The sequence below is a fragment of the Panulirus ornatus genome, chromosome 67, assembly GCF_036320965.1.
Source record: "Panulirus ornatus isolate Po-2019 chromosome 67, ASM3632096v1, whole genome shotgun sequence".
NCBI lineage: Eukaryota > Metazoa > Arthropoda > Malacostraca > Decapoda > Palinuridae > Panulirus > Panulirus ornatus.
The window spans coordinates 23,573,887-23,588,584 of record NC_092290.1 but is presented as its reverse complement, the minus strand read 5'-3'; the positions used below and the strand labels follow the sequence as shown (position 1 = coordinate 23,588,584).

Sequence of the window (14,698 nt, the reverse complement as noted above, 5' to 3'; positions counted from 1 at the left end):
TGCTTTCCGAGATAATGTTCTCGACTTCCACACATTCTTCAAGGCTCCCAGGATTTTCGCCCCCTCCCCCACCCTATGATTCACTTCCGCTTCCAAGGTTCCATCTGCTGCCAGATCCACTCCCAGATATCTAAAACACTTTACTTCCTCCAGTTTTCCTCCATTCAAACTTACCTCCCAATTGACTTGACCCTCAACCCTATTGTACCTAATAACCTTGCTCTTATTCACATTTATTCTTAACTTTCTTCTTTCACACACTTTACCAAACTCAGTCACCAGCTTCTGCAGTTTCTCACATGAATCAGCCACCAGCGCTGTATCATCAGCAAACAACAACTGACTCACTTCCCAAGCTCTCTCATCCCCAACAGACTTCATACTTGCCCCTCTTTCCAAAACTCTTGCATTTATCTCCCTAACAACCCCATCCATAAATATATTAAACAACCATGGAGACATCACACACCCCTGCCGCAAACCTACATTCACTGAGAACCAATCACTTTCCTCTCTTCCTACACGTACACATGCCTTACATCCTCGATAAAAACTTTTCACTGCTTCTAACAACTTGCCTACCCACACCATATATTCTTAATACCTTCCACAGAGCATCTCTATCAACTCTATCATATGCCTTCTCCAGATCAATAAATGGTACATACAAATCCATTTGCTTTTCTAAGTATTTCTCACATACATTCTTCAAAGCAAACACCTGATCCACACATCCTCTACCACTTCTGAAACCACACTGCTCTTCCCCAATCTGATGCTCTGTACATGCCTTCACCCTCTCAATCAATACCCTCCCATATAATTTGCCAGGAATACTCAACAAACTTATACCTCTGTAATTTGAGCACTCACTCTTATCCCCTTTGCCTTTGTACAATGGGACTATGCACGCATTCCGCCAATCCTCAGGCACCTCACCATGAGTCATACATACATTAAATAACCTTACCAACCATATATATATATATATATATCTTTTTCTTTCTTTCGTACTATTCGCCATTTCCCACGATAGCGAGGTAGTGTTAAGAACAGAGGACTGGGCCTTTGAGGGAATATCCTCACCTGGCTCCCTTCTCTGTTCCTTCTTTTGGAAAATTGAAAAAAACGAGAGGGGAGGATTTCCAGCCACCCGCTCCCTCCCCTTTTAGTCGCCTTCTACGACACGCAGGGAATACGTGGGAAGTATTCTTTCTCCCCTATCCCCAGGGATAAATATATATAGGTAAGTTTGAATGGAGAAAAACTGGAGGAAGTGAAGTGTTTTAGATATCTGGGAGTGGATCTGTCAGCGGATGGAACCATGGAAGCGGAAGTGGATCATAGGGTGGGGGAGGGGGCGAAAATTTTGGGAGCCTTGAAAAATGTGTGGAAGTCGAGAACATTATCTCGGAAAGCAAAAATGGGTATGTTTGAAGGAATAGTGGTTCCAACAATGTTGTATGGTTGCGAGGCGTGGGCTATGGATAGAGTTGTGCGCAAGAGGATGGATGTGCTGGAAATGAGATGTTTGAGGACAATGTGTGGTGTGAGGTGGTTTGATCGAGTAAGTAACGTAAGGGTAAGAGAGATGTGTGGAAATAAAAAGAGCGTGGTTGAGAGAGCAGAAGAGGGTGTTTTGAAATGGTTTGGGCACATGGAGAGAATGAGTGAGGAAAGATTGACCAAGAGGATATATGTGTCGGAGGTGGAGGGAACGAGGAGAAGAGGGAGACCAAATTGGAGGTGGAAAGATGGAGTGAAAAAGATTTTGTGTGATCGGGGCCATGAACATGCAGGAGGGTGTAAGGAGGGCAAGGAATAGAGTGAATTGGAGCGATGTGGTATACAGGGGTTGACGTGCTGTCAGTGGAGTGAATCAAGGCATGTGAGGCGTCTGGGGTGGACCATGGAAAGCTGTGTAGGTATGTATACACGTGTGTGGACATGTGTATGTACATGTGTATGGGGGGGGGGGGCCATTTCTTTCGTCTGTTTCCTTGCGCTACCTGCAGACGGGGAAGGTTTATACAAACAGGAAAACTTAATTTTTTATAAAATTTTGTAAACTTTTCACCTTCTTGTCTACATAATAAGATAATTTACGCTGTTGTCTGTTTTGGGACAGTCACATTTTTACCAAAGGGGATCATAGCTATGTCCTTCATTGTGTATAAACTGACTTAATTTCTCTCATGTCTCCCCTGATGATTAATTATACAACATAGTGACTTGGGAAACTTATGTGTTTCATTTTCCCCATGGACTCATAGAAATAATATATTATTTATTTATTTTTGCTTGGTCGCTGTTCTCCCGCGTTTGGGCGAGGTAGCGCAAGGAAACAGACGAAAGAAAGGGCCCAACCCACCCCCATACACAATGTATATACATACACTCCACACCCAATATACATACCTATACATCTCAATGTACCATAAATATACACACACTGACACATACATATATACCCATGCACTACAATTAAACACGTCTGCCTAATTCACTCCCATCGCAACCTCCCACACATGGAATACCATCCCCCTCCCCCCCAAAGTGTGCGAGTTAGCACTAGGAAAAGACAACAAAGGCCCCATTCTTACACCTCAGCCCCTCTAGCTGCATGCAATAATGCCCGAAATCACAGCTCCCTTTCCACATCCAGCCCCACAAAACTTCCAGGGTTTACCCAGACGCCTCACATCGATCCAATTTACTCAAATTCCCTTTTGCCCTCCCTTCACCCTCCTGCATGTTTCAATGCCCCGATCACGACACAATTTTCACTCACTTTCCACCTCCAATTTGGTCTCCCACTTCCCTCGTTCCACTCCACCTCCGACACATATATCCTCTTGGTCAATCTTTCCTCACTCTTTCTCTCCATGTGCCCAAACCATTTCAAAACACCCTCTTCTGCCCTCTCAACCACGATCTTTTTATTTCCACACATCTCCTTCCCCTTTACATTACTACCTCGATAAAACCCCACCTCAAAAACCACACATTGTCCTCAAACATCTCATTTCCAGCCCATCCACCCTCCTGCGCACAAACTCTATCCAACCCAAAGCTATATTTATATAAATATATATATAAAATATATATATATATATATATATATAATATATATATATATATATATAATATTTCTTTTTATTATTTTTTGCTTTGTCGCTGTCTCCTGCCTTTTTACGAGATAGCACAAGGAAACAGACAAAAAATACCCAACCCACCCCCATACCCCCAATTTATGTACATACACGTCCACAACACGCGAATATACATACCTATACATCTCAATGTACACATATATATACACACACAGACACATACGTATATACCATGCACAAAATTTCACAGTCTGCCTTTATCATTCCCATCGCCACCCCTGCCACACATGAATCCCAAAAATATATAATATATATATATTTTGCTTTGTCGCTGTCTCCCCATTTCAGGTAAAGCAAGGAAACAACGAAAAAAATTTGGGGCCAACCCACCCCCAAACACATTTTATATACATACTCCACACACGCAAATAAACAACCTACAACACTTTCCAGGTTAACCCCAGACACATCACATGCCCTATTCAATCCACTGACAACACCTCAACCCGTGTAAACCACATCGATCCATTCACCTTTTCCTTGCCCTCCTTTCACCCTCCTGCATGTTCGAGCGCCCCGATCACACAAAATTTTATTTCAACCCCCATCTTTCCACCTCCAAATTTTGGGCTCCCCACTTCTCCTCCTTCCCCCACCACCCAAAACATATATCCTCTTGGTCAATCTTTTCCCCCCCCCATCTCTCCATGTGCCCAAACCATTTCAAAACACCCCTTCTGGGTGTCTCAACCACGCTCTTTTATATTTTTCCACAACCCTCTCACTTACCCTTACCTTACTTACTCGATCAAACCACTCACACCACACATTGTCCTCAAAAATCTCATTTCCAACACATCCAAACCCCCCTGCACACAACTCTAACCATAGCCAAAGCTATATGTGTGTATATAAACATATAATATATATTATATATATATAATATATATATATATATAAATATATAACTTTTCTTCCTTTCAAGCCATTCGCCATTCCCGCGTTAGCGAGGTAGCGCCAAGAACAGAGGACCGGGCCCTTTTTGGAATATCCCCCCACCTGGGGCCCCCAGTTCTTCCCTTGGAAAATATATATATATATATATATATATATATATATATATATATATATATATATATATATATATATATATATATATATATATATAAATTTTAGGGAGAATAAAAAGATGTTCTGGAAGGAGGTAAATAGGGTGCGTAAGACAAGGGAGCAAATGGGAACTTCAGTGAAGGGCGTAAATGGGGAGGTGATAACAAGTAGTGGTGATGTGAGAAGGAGATGGAATGAGTATTTTGAAGGTTTGTTGAATGTGTCTGATGACAGAGTGGCAGATATAGGGTGTTTGGGTCGAGGTGGTGTGCAAAGTGAGAGGGTTAGGGAAAATGATTTGGTAAACAGAGAAGAGGTAGTAAAAGCTTTGCGGAAGATGAAAGCCGGCAAGGCAGCAGGTTTGGATGGTATTGCAGTGGAATTTATTAAAAAAGGGGGTGACTGTATTGTTGACTGGTTGGTAAGGTTATTTAATGTATGTATGACTCATGGTGAGGTGCCTGAGGATTGGCGGAATGCGTGCATAGTGCCATTGTACAAAGGCAAAGGGGATAAGAGTGAGTGCTCAAATTACAGAGGTATAAGTTTGTTGAGTATTCCTGGTAAATTATATGGGAGGGTATTGATTGAGAGGGTGAAGGCATGTACAGAGCATCAGATTGGGGAAGAGCAGTGTGGTTTCAGAAGTGGTAGAGGATGTGTGGATCAGGTGTTTGCTTTGAAGAATGTATGTGAGAAATACTTAGAAAAGCAAATGGATTTGTATGTAGCATTTATGGATCTGGAGAAGGCATATGATAGAGTTGATAGAGATGCTCTGTGGAAGGTATTAAGAATATATGGTGTGGGAGGCAAGTTGTTAGAAGCAGTGAAAAGTTTTTATCGAGGATGTAAGGCATGTGTACGTGTAGGAAGAGAGGAAAGTGATTGGTTCTCAGTGAATGTAGGTTTGCGGCAGGGGTGTGTGATGTCTCCATGGTTGTTTAATTTGTTTATGGATGGGGTTGTAAGGGAGGTAAATGCAAGAGTCTGGAAAGAGGGGCAAGTATGAAGTCTGTTGGGGATGAGAGAGCTTGGGAAGTGAGTCAGTTGTTGTTCGCTGATGATACAGCGCTGGTGGCTGATTCATGTGAGAAACTGCAGAAGCTGGTGACTGAGTTTGGTAAAGTGTGTGAAGAAGAAAGTTGAGAGTAAATGTGAATAAGAGCAAGGTTATTAGGTACAGTAGGGTTGAGGGTCAAGTCAATTGGGAGGTGAGTTTGAATGGAGAAAAACTGGAGGAAGTGAAGTGTTTTAGATATCTGGGAGTGGATCTGTCAGCGGATGGAACCATGGAAGCGGAAGTGGATCATAGGGTGGGGGAGGGGGCGAAAATTTCTGGGAGCCTTGAAAAATGTGTGGAAGTCGAGAACATTATCTCGGAAAGCAAAAATGGGTATGTTTGAAGGAATAGTGGTTCCAACAATGTTGTATGGTTGCGAGGCGTGGGCTATGGATAGAGTTGTGCGCAGGAGGATGGATGTGCTGGAAATGAGATGTTTGAGGACAATGTGTGGTGTGAGGTGGTTTGATCGAGTAAGTAACGTAAGGGTAAGAGAGATGTGTGGAAATAAAAAGAGCGTGGTTGAGAGAGCAGAAGAGGGTGTTTTGAAATGGTTTGGGCACATGGAGAGAATGAGTGAGGAGAGATTGACCAAGAGGATATATGTGTCGGAGGTGGAGGGAACGAGGAGAAGAGGGAGACCAAATTGGAGGTGGAAAGATGGAGTGAAAAAGATTTTGTGTGATCGGGGCCTGAACATGCAGGAGGGTGAAAGGAGGGCAAGAATAGAGTGAATTGGAGCGATGTGGTATACAGGGGTTGACGTGCTGTCAGTGGATTGAAGCAAGGCATGTGAAGCGTCTGGGGTAAACCATGGAAAGCTGTGTAGGTATGTATATTTGCGTGTGTGGACGTATGTATATACATGTGTATGGGGGTGGGTTGGCCATTTCTTTCGTCTGTTTCCTTGCGCTACCTCGCAAACGCGGGAGACAGCGACAAAGCAAAAAAAAAAATATATATATATATATATATATATATATATATATATATATATATATATATATTTTTTTTTTTTTTTTTTTTTTTTTTTTTTATACTTTGTCGCTGTCTCCCGCGTTTGCGAGGTAGCGCAAGGAAACAGACGAAAGAAATGGCCCAACCCCCCCCCCATACACATGTACATACACACGTCCACACACGCAAATATACATACCTACACAGCTTTCCATGGTTTACCCCAGACGCTTCACATGCCTTGATTCAATCCACTGACAGCACGTCAACCCCTGTATACCACATGACTCCAATTCACTCTATTCCTTGCCCTCCTTTCACCCTCCTGCATGTTCAGGCCCCGATCACACAAAATCTTTTTCACTCCATCTTTCCACCTCCAATTTGGTCTCCCTCTTCTCCTCGTTCCCTCCACCTCCGACACATATATCCTCTTGGTCAATCTCTCCTCACTCATTCTCTCCATGTGCCCAAACCATTTCAAAACACCCTCTTCTGCTCTCTCAACCACGCTCTTTTTATTTCCACACATCTCTCTTACCCTTACGTTACTTACTCGATCAAACCACCTCACACCACACATTGTCCTCAAACATCTCATTTCCAGCACATCTATCCTCCTGCGCACATCTCTATCCATAGCCCACGCCTCGCAACCATACAACATTGTTGGAACCACTATTCCTCAAACATACCCATTTTTGCTTTCCGAGATAATGTTCTCGACTTCCACACATTTTTCAAGGCTCCCAAAATTTTCGCCCCCTCCCCCACCCTATGATCCACTTCCGCTTCCATGGTTCCATCCACTGACAGATCCACTCCCAGATATCTAAAACACTTCACTTCCTCCAGTTTTTCTCCATTCAAACTCACCTCCCAATTGACTTGACCCTCACCCCTACTGTACCTAATAACCTTGCTCTTATTCACATTTACTCTCAACTTTCTTCTTCCACACACTTTACCAAACTCAGTCACCAGCTTCTGCAGTTTCTCACATGAATCAGCCACCAGCGCTGTATCATCAGCGAACAACAACTGACTCACTTCCCAAGCTCTCTCATCCCCAACAGACTTCATACTTGCCCCTCTTTCCAGGACTCTTGCATTTACCTCCCTTACAACCCCATCCATAAACAAATTAAACAACCATGGAGACATCACACACCCCTGCCGCAAACCTACATTCACTGAGAACCAATCACTTTCCTCTCTTCCTACACGTACACATGCCTTACATCCTCGATAAAAACTTTTCACTGCTTCTAACAACTTGCCTCCAACACCATATATTCTTAATACCTTCCACAGAGCATCTCTATCAACTCTATCATATGCCTTCTCCAGATCCATAAATGCTACATACAAATCCATTTGCTTTTCCAAGTATTTCTCACATATATATATATATATATATATATATATATATATACTTCCCACATATTCCCTGCGTGTCGTAGAAGGCGACTAAAAGGGGAGGGAGCGGGGGGCTGGAAATCCTCCCCTCTCGTTTTTTTTTTTTTTTTTTTTTTTTTTTTTTTTTCTTTTTTTCAAAAGAAGGAACAGAGAATTGGGCCAGGTGAGGGTATTCCCTCAAAGGCCCAGTCCTCTGTTCTTAACGCTACCTTGCTAACACTGGAAATGGCGAATAGTATGAAAGAAAGAAAAGATATATATATATATATATATATATATATATATATATATATATATATATATATATATATATATATATATATATATCTTTCTTTTTCTTTTCTTTCAAACTATTCGCCATTTCCCGCATTAGCGAGGTAGCGTTAAGAACAAAGGACTGGGCCTTTGAGGGAATACCCTCACCTGGCCCAATTCTCTGTTCCTTCTTTTGAAAAAAAAAAAAAAAAAAAAGAAAAAAAAAAAACCCGAGAGGGGAGGATTTCCAGCCCTCCGCTCCCTCCCCTTTTAGTCGCCTTCTACGACACGCAGGGAATACGTGGGAAGTATATATATATATATATATATATATATATATATATATATATATATATATATATATATATATATATATATATTTTTTTTTTTTGCTTTGTCGCTGTCTCCCGCGTTTGCAAGGTAGCGCAAGGAAACAGACGAAAGAAATGGTCCAACCCACCCCCATACACGTGTATATACATACACGTCCACACACGCAAATATACATACCTACACAGCTTTCCATGGTTTACCCCAGACGCTTCACATGCCCTGATTCAATCCACTGACAGCACGTCAACCCCGGTATACCACATCGATCCAATTCACTCTATTCCTTGCCCTCCTTTCACCCTCCTGCATGTTCAGGTCCCGATTACACAAAATCTTTTTCACTCCATCTTTCCACCTCCAATTTGGTCTTCCACTTCTCCTCGTTCCCTCCACCTCCGACGCATATATCCTCTTGGTCAATCTTTCCTCACTCATTCTCTCCATGTGCCCAAACCATTTCAAAACACCCTCTTCTGCTCTCTCAACCACGCTCTTTTTATTTCCACACATCTCTCTTACCCTTACGTTACTTACTTGATCAAACCACCTCACACCACACATTGTCCTCAAACATCTCATTTCCAGCACATCCACCCTCCTTTGCACAACTCTATCCATAGCCCACGCCTCGCAACCATACAACATTGTTGGGACCACTATTCCTTCAAACATACCCATTTTTGCTTTCTGAGATAATGTTCTCGACTTCCACACATTCTTCAAGGCTCCCAAAAATTTTCGCCCCCTCCCCCACCGTATGATCCACTTCCGCTTCCATGGTTCCGTCCGCTGACAGATCCACTCCCAGATATCTAAAACACTTTACTTCCTCCAGTTTTTCTCCATTCAAACTTACCTCCCAATTGACTTGACCCTCAACCCTACTGTACCTAATAACCTTGCTCTTATTCACATTTACTCTTAACTTTCTTTTTTCACACACTTTACCAAACTCCGTCACCAGCTTCTGCAGTTTCTCATATGAATCAGCCACCAGCACTGTATCATCAGCGAACAACAACTGACTCACTTCCCAAGCTCTCTCATCCCCAACAGACTTCATACTTGCCCCTCTTTCCAAGACTCTTGCATTCACCTCCCTAACAACCCCATCCATAAACAAATTAAACAACCATGGAGACATCACACACCCCTGCCGCAAACCTACATTCACTGAGAACCAATCACTTTCCTCTCTTCCTACATGTACACATGCCTTACATCCTCGATAAAAACTTTTCACTGCTTCTAACAACTTGCCTCCCACACCATATATTCTTAATACCTTCCACAGAGCATCTCTATCAACTCTATCATATGCCTTCTCCAGATCCATAAATGCTACATACAAATCCATTTGCTTTTCTAAGTATTTCTCACATACATTCTTCAAAGCAAACACCTGATCCACACATCCTCTACCACTTCTGAAACCACACTGCTCTTCCCCAATCTGATGCTCTGTACATGCCTTCACCCTCTCAATCAATACCCTCCCATATAATTTACCAGGAATACTCAACAAACTTATACCTCTGTAATTTGAGCACTCACTCTTATCCCCTTTGCCTTTGTACAATGGCACTATGCACACATTCCGCCAATCCTCAGGCACCTCACCATGAGTCATACATACATTAAATAACCTTACCAACCAGTCAACAATACAGTCACCCCCTTTTTTAATAAATTCCACTGCAATACCATCCAAACCTGCTGCCTTGCCGGCTTTCATCTTCCGCAAAGCTTTTACTACCTCTTCTCTGTTTACCAAATCATTTTCCCTAACCCTCTCACTTTGCACACCACCTCGACCCAAACACCCTCTATATATATATATATATTATTTATGTTCTTGACTTTCATGAGATATGTTTATAAATTTTTGTATGGTTATTGGCTTTTTTTATGATTATGATTACCTAAGTGTATGGTATTGGAGGGAACTGTACACTTATGGGACCATATCTTAAATTTTTTCCATTGTATAATTTTCCATTGTATAACTTTTTAAACTTTGGTGTACAGTCACCATTCACTGTTTCAACTCATTTGTTTGTACTTACTCTTGCTTATGTGTGTGTGTGTATGTAGTTGTTTTGAATGTAGTGACTAATTTGTCTTGTAATATACAGTGTGAGAATTATGTACTTGTGGGGCTGTATCTCTTAAAGCTTTATCTTACAAGTTTGAAACATTCACCTTTATCTTTTTCGTCTCCTACCAGTTTGTACTGAAGGGGATGCTGTTTTCCTCTGATGGGACTTCATGTTGTGAACCTTATAATCATACAACTTTTTAAGCTGATGTATTGTCCATAATCACTCTCATGACTGATTTTTTGAATCGTCTACATCTCTCAATACTCGGCAAAAATAGTACTGTACAGTCTTTCCGACAAGTTTCTTGCTCAGTTTCTTGTTATGGTATATAGTTGTTCTATCTTTGCATCTTTCGAAGAACTGTTCACTGATAACATCATCAAACTGGTTGTAATCAGGTTACCTCTTACTCTTCTTTCTTCCATGGTGGACAAATCCTAGGCTTTTCGCCTTTCCCATAACTCGCATTTCTTAATTTGGTTACTATTTTTGTTGCTGTCCCCTATTATTTATCTATGCAGCTTTTATTGTGGTGAACAAAGTTTAAGAAAAATATTCAAGTTTTGGCCTGCTGAATATCTCCTGGGGATAGGGGATTAAGAATACTTCCCACGTATTCCCTGCGTGTTGTAGAAGGCGACTAAAAAGGGAGGGAGCGGGGGGCTGGAAATCCTCCCCTCTCGTTTTTTTTTTTTTCCCCAAAAGAAGGAACAGAGGGGGCCAGGTGAGGATATTCTAAAAAAAGGCCCAGTCCTCTGTTCTTAACGCTACCTCGCTAACGCGGGAAATGGCGAATAGTTTAAAAGAAAAAAGAAAGAAAAATATATTATTTATTTTATGTATTATACTTCGTTGCTGTTTCCCGCATCAGAGGTAGTGCCAGGAAGCAGAAGAAGAATGGCCCATCGACTCATATACACATATATATACATAAATGGCACATATACATATCAAGATATGCATACATATACATGCACATACACAGACATATACATATATACACATGTACATATATATACTTGCATATACATATACATACCTCACACCACACATTGTCCTCAAACATCTCATTTCCAGCACATCCACCCTCCTGCACACAACTCTATCCATAGCCCACGCCTCGCAACCATACAACATTGTTGGAACCACTATTCCTTCAAACATACCCATTTTTGCTTTCCGAGATAATGTTCTCGACTTCCACACATTCTTCAAGGCTCCCAGGATTTTCGCCCCCTCCCCCACCCTATGATTCACTTCCGCTTCCAAGGTTCCATCTGCTGCCAGATCCACTCCCAGATATCTAAAACACTTTACTTCCTCCAGTTTTCCTCCATTCAAACTTACCTCCCAATTGACTTGACCCTCAACCCTATTGTACCTAATAACCTTGCTCTTATTCACATTTATTCTTAACTTTCTTCTTTCACACACTTTACCAATCTCAGTCACCAGCTTCTGCAGTTTCTCACATGAATCAGCCACCAGCGCTGTATCATCAGCAAACAACAACTGACTCACTTCCCAAGCTCTCTCATCCCCAACAGACTTCATACTTGCCCCTCTTTCCAAAACTCTTGCATTTATCTCCCTAACAACCCCATCCATAAATATATTAAACAACCATGGAGACATCACACACCCCTGCCGCAAACCTACATTCACTGAGAACCAATCACTTTCCTCTCTTCCTACACGTACACATGCCTTACATCCTCGATAAAAACTTTTCACTGCTTCTAACAACTTGCCTCCCACACCATATATTCTTAATACCTTCCACAGAGCATCTCTATCAACTCTATCATATGCCTTCTCCAGATCAATAAATGGTACATACAAATCCATTTGCTTTTCTAAGTATTTCTCACATACATTCTTCAAAGCAAACACCTGATCCACACATCCTCTACCACTTCTGAAACCACACTGCTCTTCCCCAATCTGATGCTCTGTACATGCCTTCACCCTCTCAATCAATACCCTCCCATATAATTTGCCAGGAATACTCAACAAACTTATACCTCTGTAATTTGAGCACTCACTCTTATCCCCTTTGCCTTTGTACAATGGCACTATGCACGCATTCCGCCAATCCTCAGGCACCTCACCATGAGTCATACATACATTAAATAACCTTACCAACCATATATATATATATATATATATATATCTTTTTCTTTCTTTCGTACTATTCGCCATTTCCTGCGATAGCGAGGTAGCGTTAAGAACAGAGGACTGGGCCTTTGAGGGAATATCCTCACCTGGCTCCCTTCTCTGTTCCTTCTTTTGGAAAATTGAAAAAAACGAGAGGGGAGGATTTCCAGCCACCCGCTCCCTCCCCTTTTAGTCGCCTTCTACGACACGCAGGGAATACGTGGGAAGTATTCTTTCTCCCCTATCCCCAGGGATAAATATATATATATATATATATATATATATATATATATATATATATATATATATATATATATATATATATACATTGATATACATTTATATACATATTAACATATACACATGTACACAGACATATGCATATATACATATGTACATATTCATACTTGCTTGCCTTCACCCCTTCCCGGTGCTATCCCGTCCCATCTGAAACAGCATCGCTATCTCCTGCTTCAGCGAGGTAGCACAAGGGAAACAGAAGTAAAAAGGCCACAATCGTTCACACTCCGTCTCTAGTTGATACGTAATGCACCAAAACCCCAGCTCCCTATCCACATCCAGGTCCCACAGACCTTTCCATGGTTCACCCCAGATGTTTCACATGCTCTGGTTCAGTCAAATATTGTGAGCAGGCCCATGGCAATGATACTGATCACATCATCTTACCTCACCAGAATTAGGGTTGGTGTTTGCCAGAGAATTTAGCACCCACAAGTGAGCAGATGCAACTACAAGACATGCTAGCCTGCCATATGAGCCTGCCTTGGAAGCATTTTCATTGTTATAGGAGGTGGGTATGCCTTGTTGAGCTCCCTACAAATGTCCTGGATTTTTGTAGTTTTTCCCTTTATCTACCTCTACCATGTACTGTGGTTGGAAATACACACCTTACAAGTGATAAAATAGCTTCTATAGTTGAACTTTACAACGGTTATAAGCCACTTACAGAAATTTCTAATATTACCAGTGTGACCTTGAGATCAGTACAACAATCTGAGAAGAAATTTTACAATAGCAGTGCCCAAATGGATGCAGACTTATGCTTGACTGAATAAGAATTAGAAGAAAACCCTAGATTGCTCTGTGATGCGTCAGTAAGGACAGTGCATTGCCACTTACATGAGGACCCTATGTACTGGAGCTGCAGGCTGCGTCCTAAACTGCTCGTACCCCGTGAGCACCAGAGGAAAAGAGTTGATTTATGCAAGAAATATGTTGTGGGATACAGCTAAGTTCAGAAATGTCTTGTGGAATGATGAGTCCATCTTATCTGTGATAAGTGGCTGTGACAGGTGTGTGCACAGTCAACCAGGCTGTGATCCACTTGACCTCAAGTATATTGCAAGCACTGCAAAGTTCCCTGCTTCACTTATGGTATGGGACTGTGTCAGCTATTATGGTACTGGGGGCCTTGCAGTGTTGACAAAGAATGAAACTATGAACATAGTTACCTCAAGCTGATGTGTGACCATCTTCCAGATTTTTTCAAAAAGTGCAAGGCCAAAGTGTTCATGTAGGATAGGGCTCCTTGCCACACTGTCAAACTAGTCAGTAATTGTCTTTAGGACTGTGTAGTGAAGATTTTCAGTGACTGGGTGCTTATGGAAATGAAGTTATGTTAAGGGGATACTTTGTCGCTACTTAAGTTGGAGATGTCCATTTGTGAAATCTGAGCCAAGATGGACCCTAAATGGCTGCAGAACCTTGCTGATTCAGTTCCTAATCATTTCAAGGAATGTATAAAGAGGAAAGAAACACTAATAAAGTACTATTTTGAGGTAAATACATAGTTTTCATGGTTTTATTTCATGCTTTTCCTTGTTGGTTGTGCCAAAGCCCCCTTGTAGTACTTCACTGGCAAACACAATGAATATATAGCTACAATTGCTTATATCCATCTGTCATGTGTAATGCAGTGCTATATATATACAGTATTTAGCAAATCTGACATGGCCATGATTGGGGCAAAAAAATTCCTTATGACAACTCAACTACCATATAAGAAATGTGTTTCTTGTAGTTATCAAAAATTTCTGATAATTTCTAACCCCATAATTACCATTTCTTAAGGTGCTGAGGGATGCATCTGGCCCTAATAACTAAACATGAGTGTAATCTTGCTGCAAGGAGAAGCGAGAACCTAGTGTAAATGTGTTAAGGGGATCACT

General features: G+C 41.4%; 1 protein-coding gene and 1 long non-coding RNA gene across 4 annotated transcripts in view; one reads left to right on the top strand and one right to left on the bottom strand.

Moving 5' to 3' along the window:
- LOC139747081 (uncharacterized) overlaps window positions 1–14,322 on the top strand; it is a 57,069-nt gene extending 42,747 nt beyond the window's left edge. For all 3 annotated transcript variants that reach the window (XR_011712307.1, XR_011712306.1, XR_011712308.1), the window contains 2 exons: window positions 13,205–13,320; window positions 13,498–14,322. This is a non-coding gene — a long non-coding RNA (uncharacterized lncRNA). The remainder of the gene's footprint in view (window positions 1–13,204; window positions 13,321–13,497) is intronic.
- LOC139747080 (uncharacterized) overlaps window positions 1–14,698 on the bottom strand; it is a 488,827-nt gene that overhangs the window by 11,658 nt on the left and 462,471 nt on the right. The gene's annotated exons all lie outside the window — the stretch shown is intronic.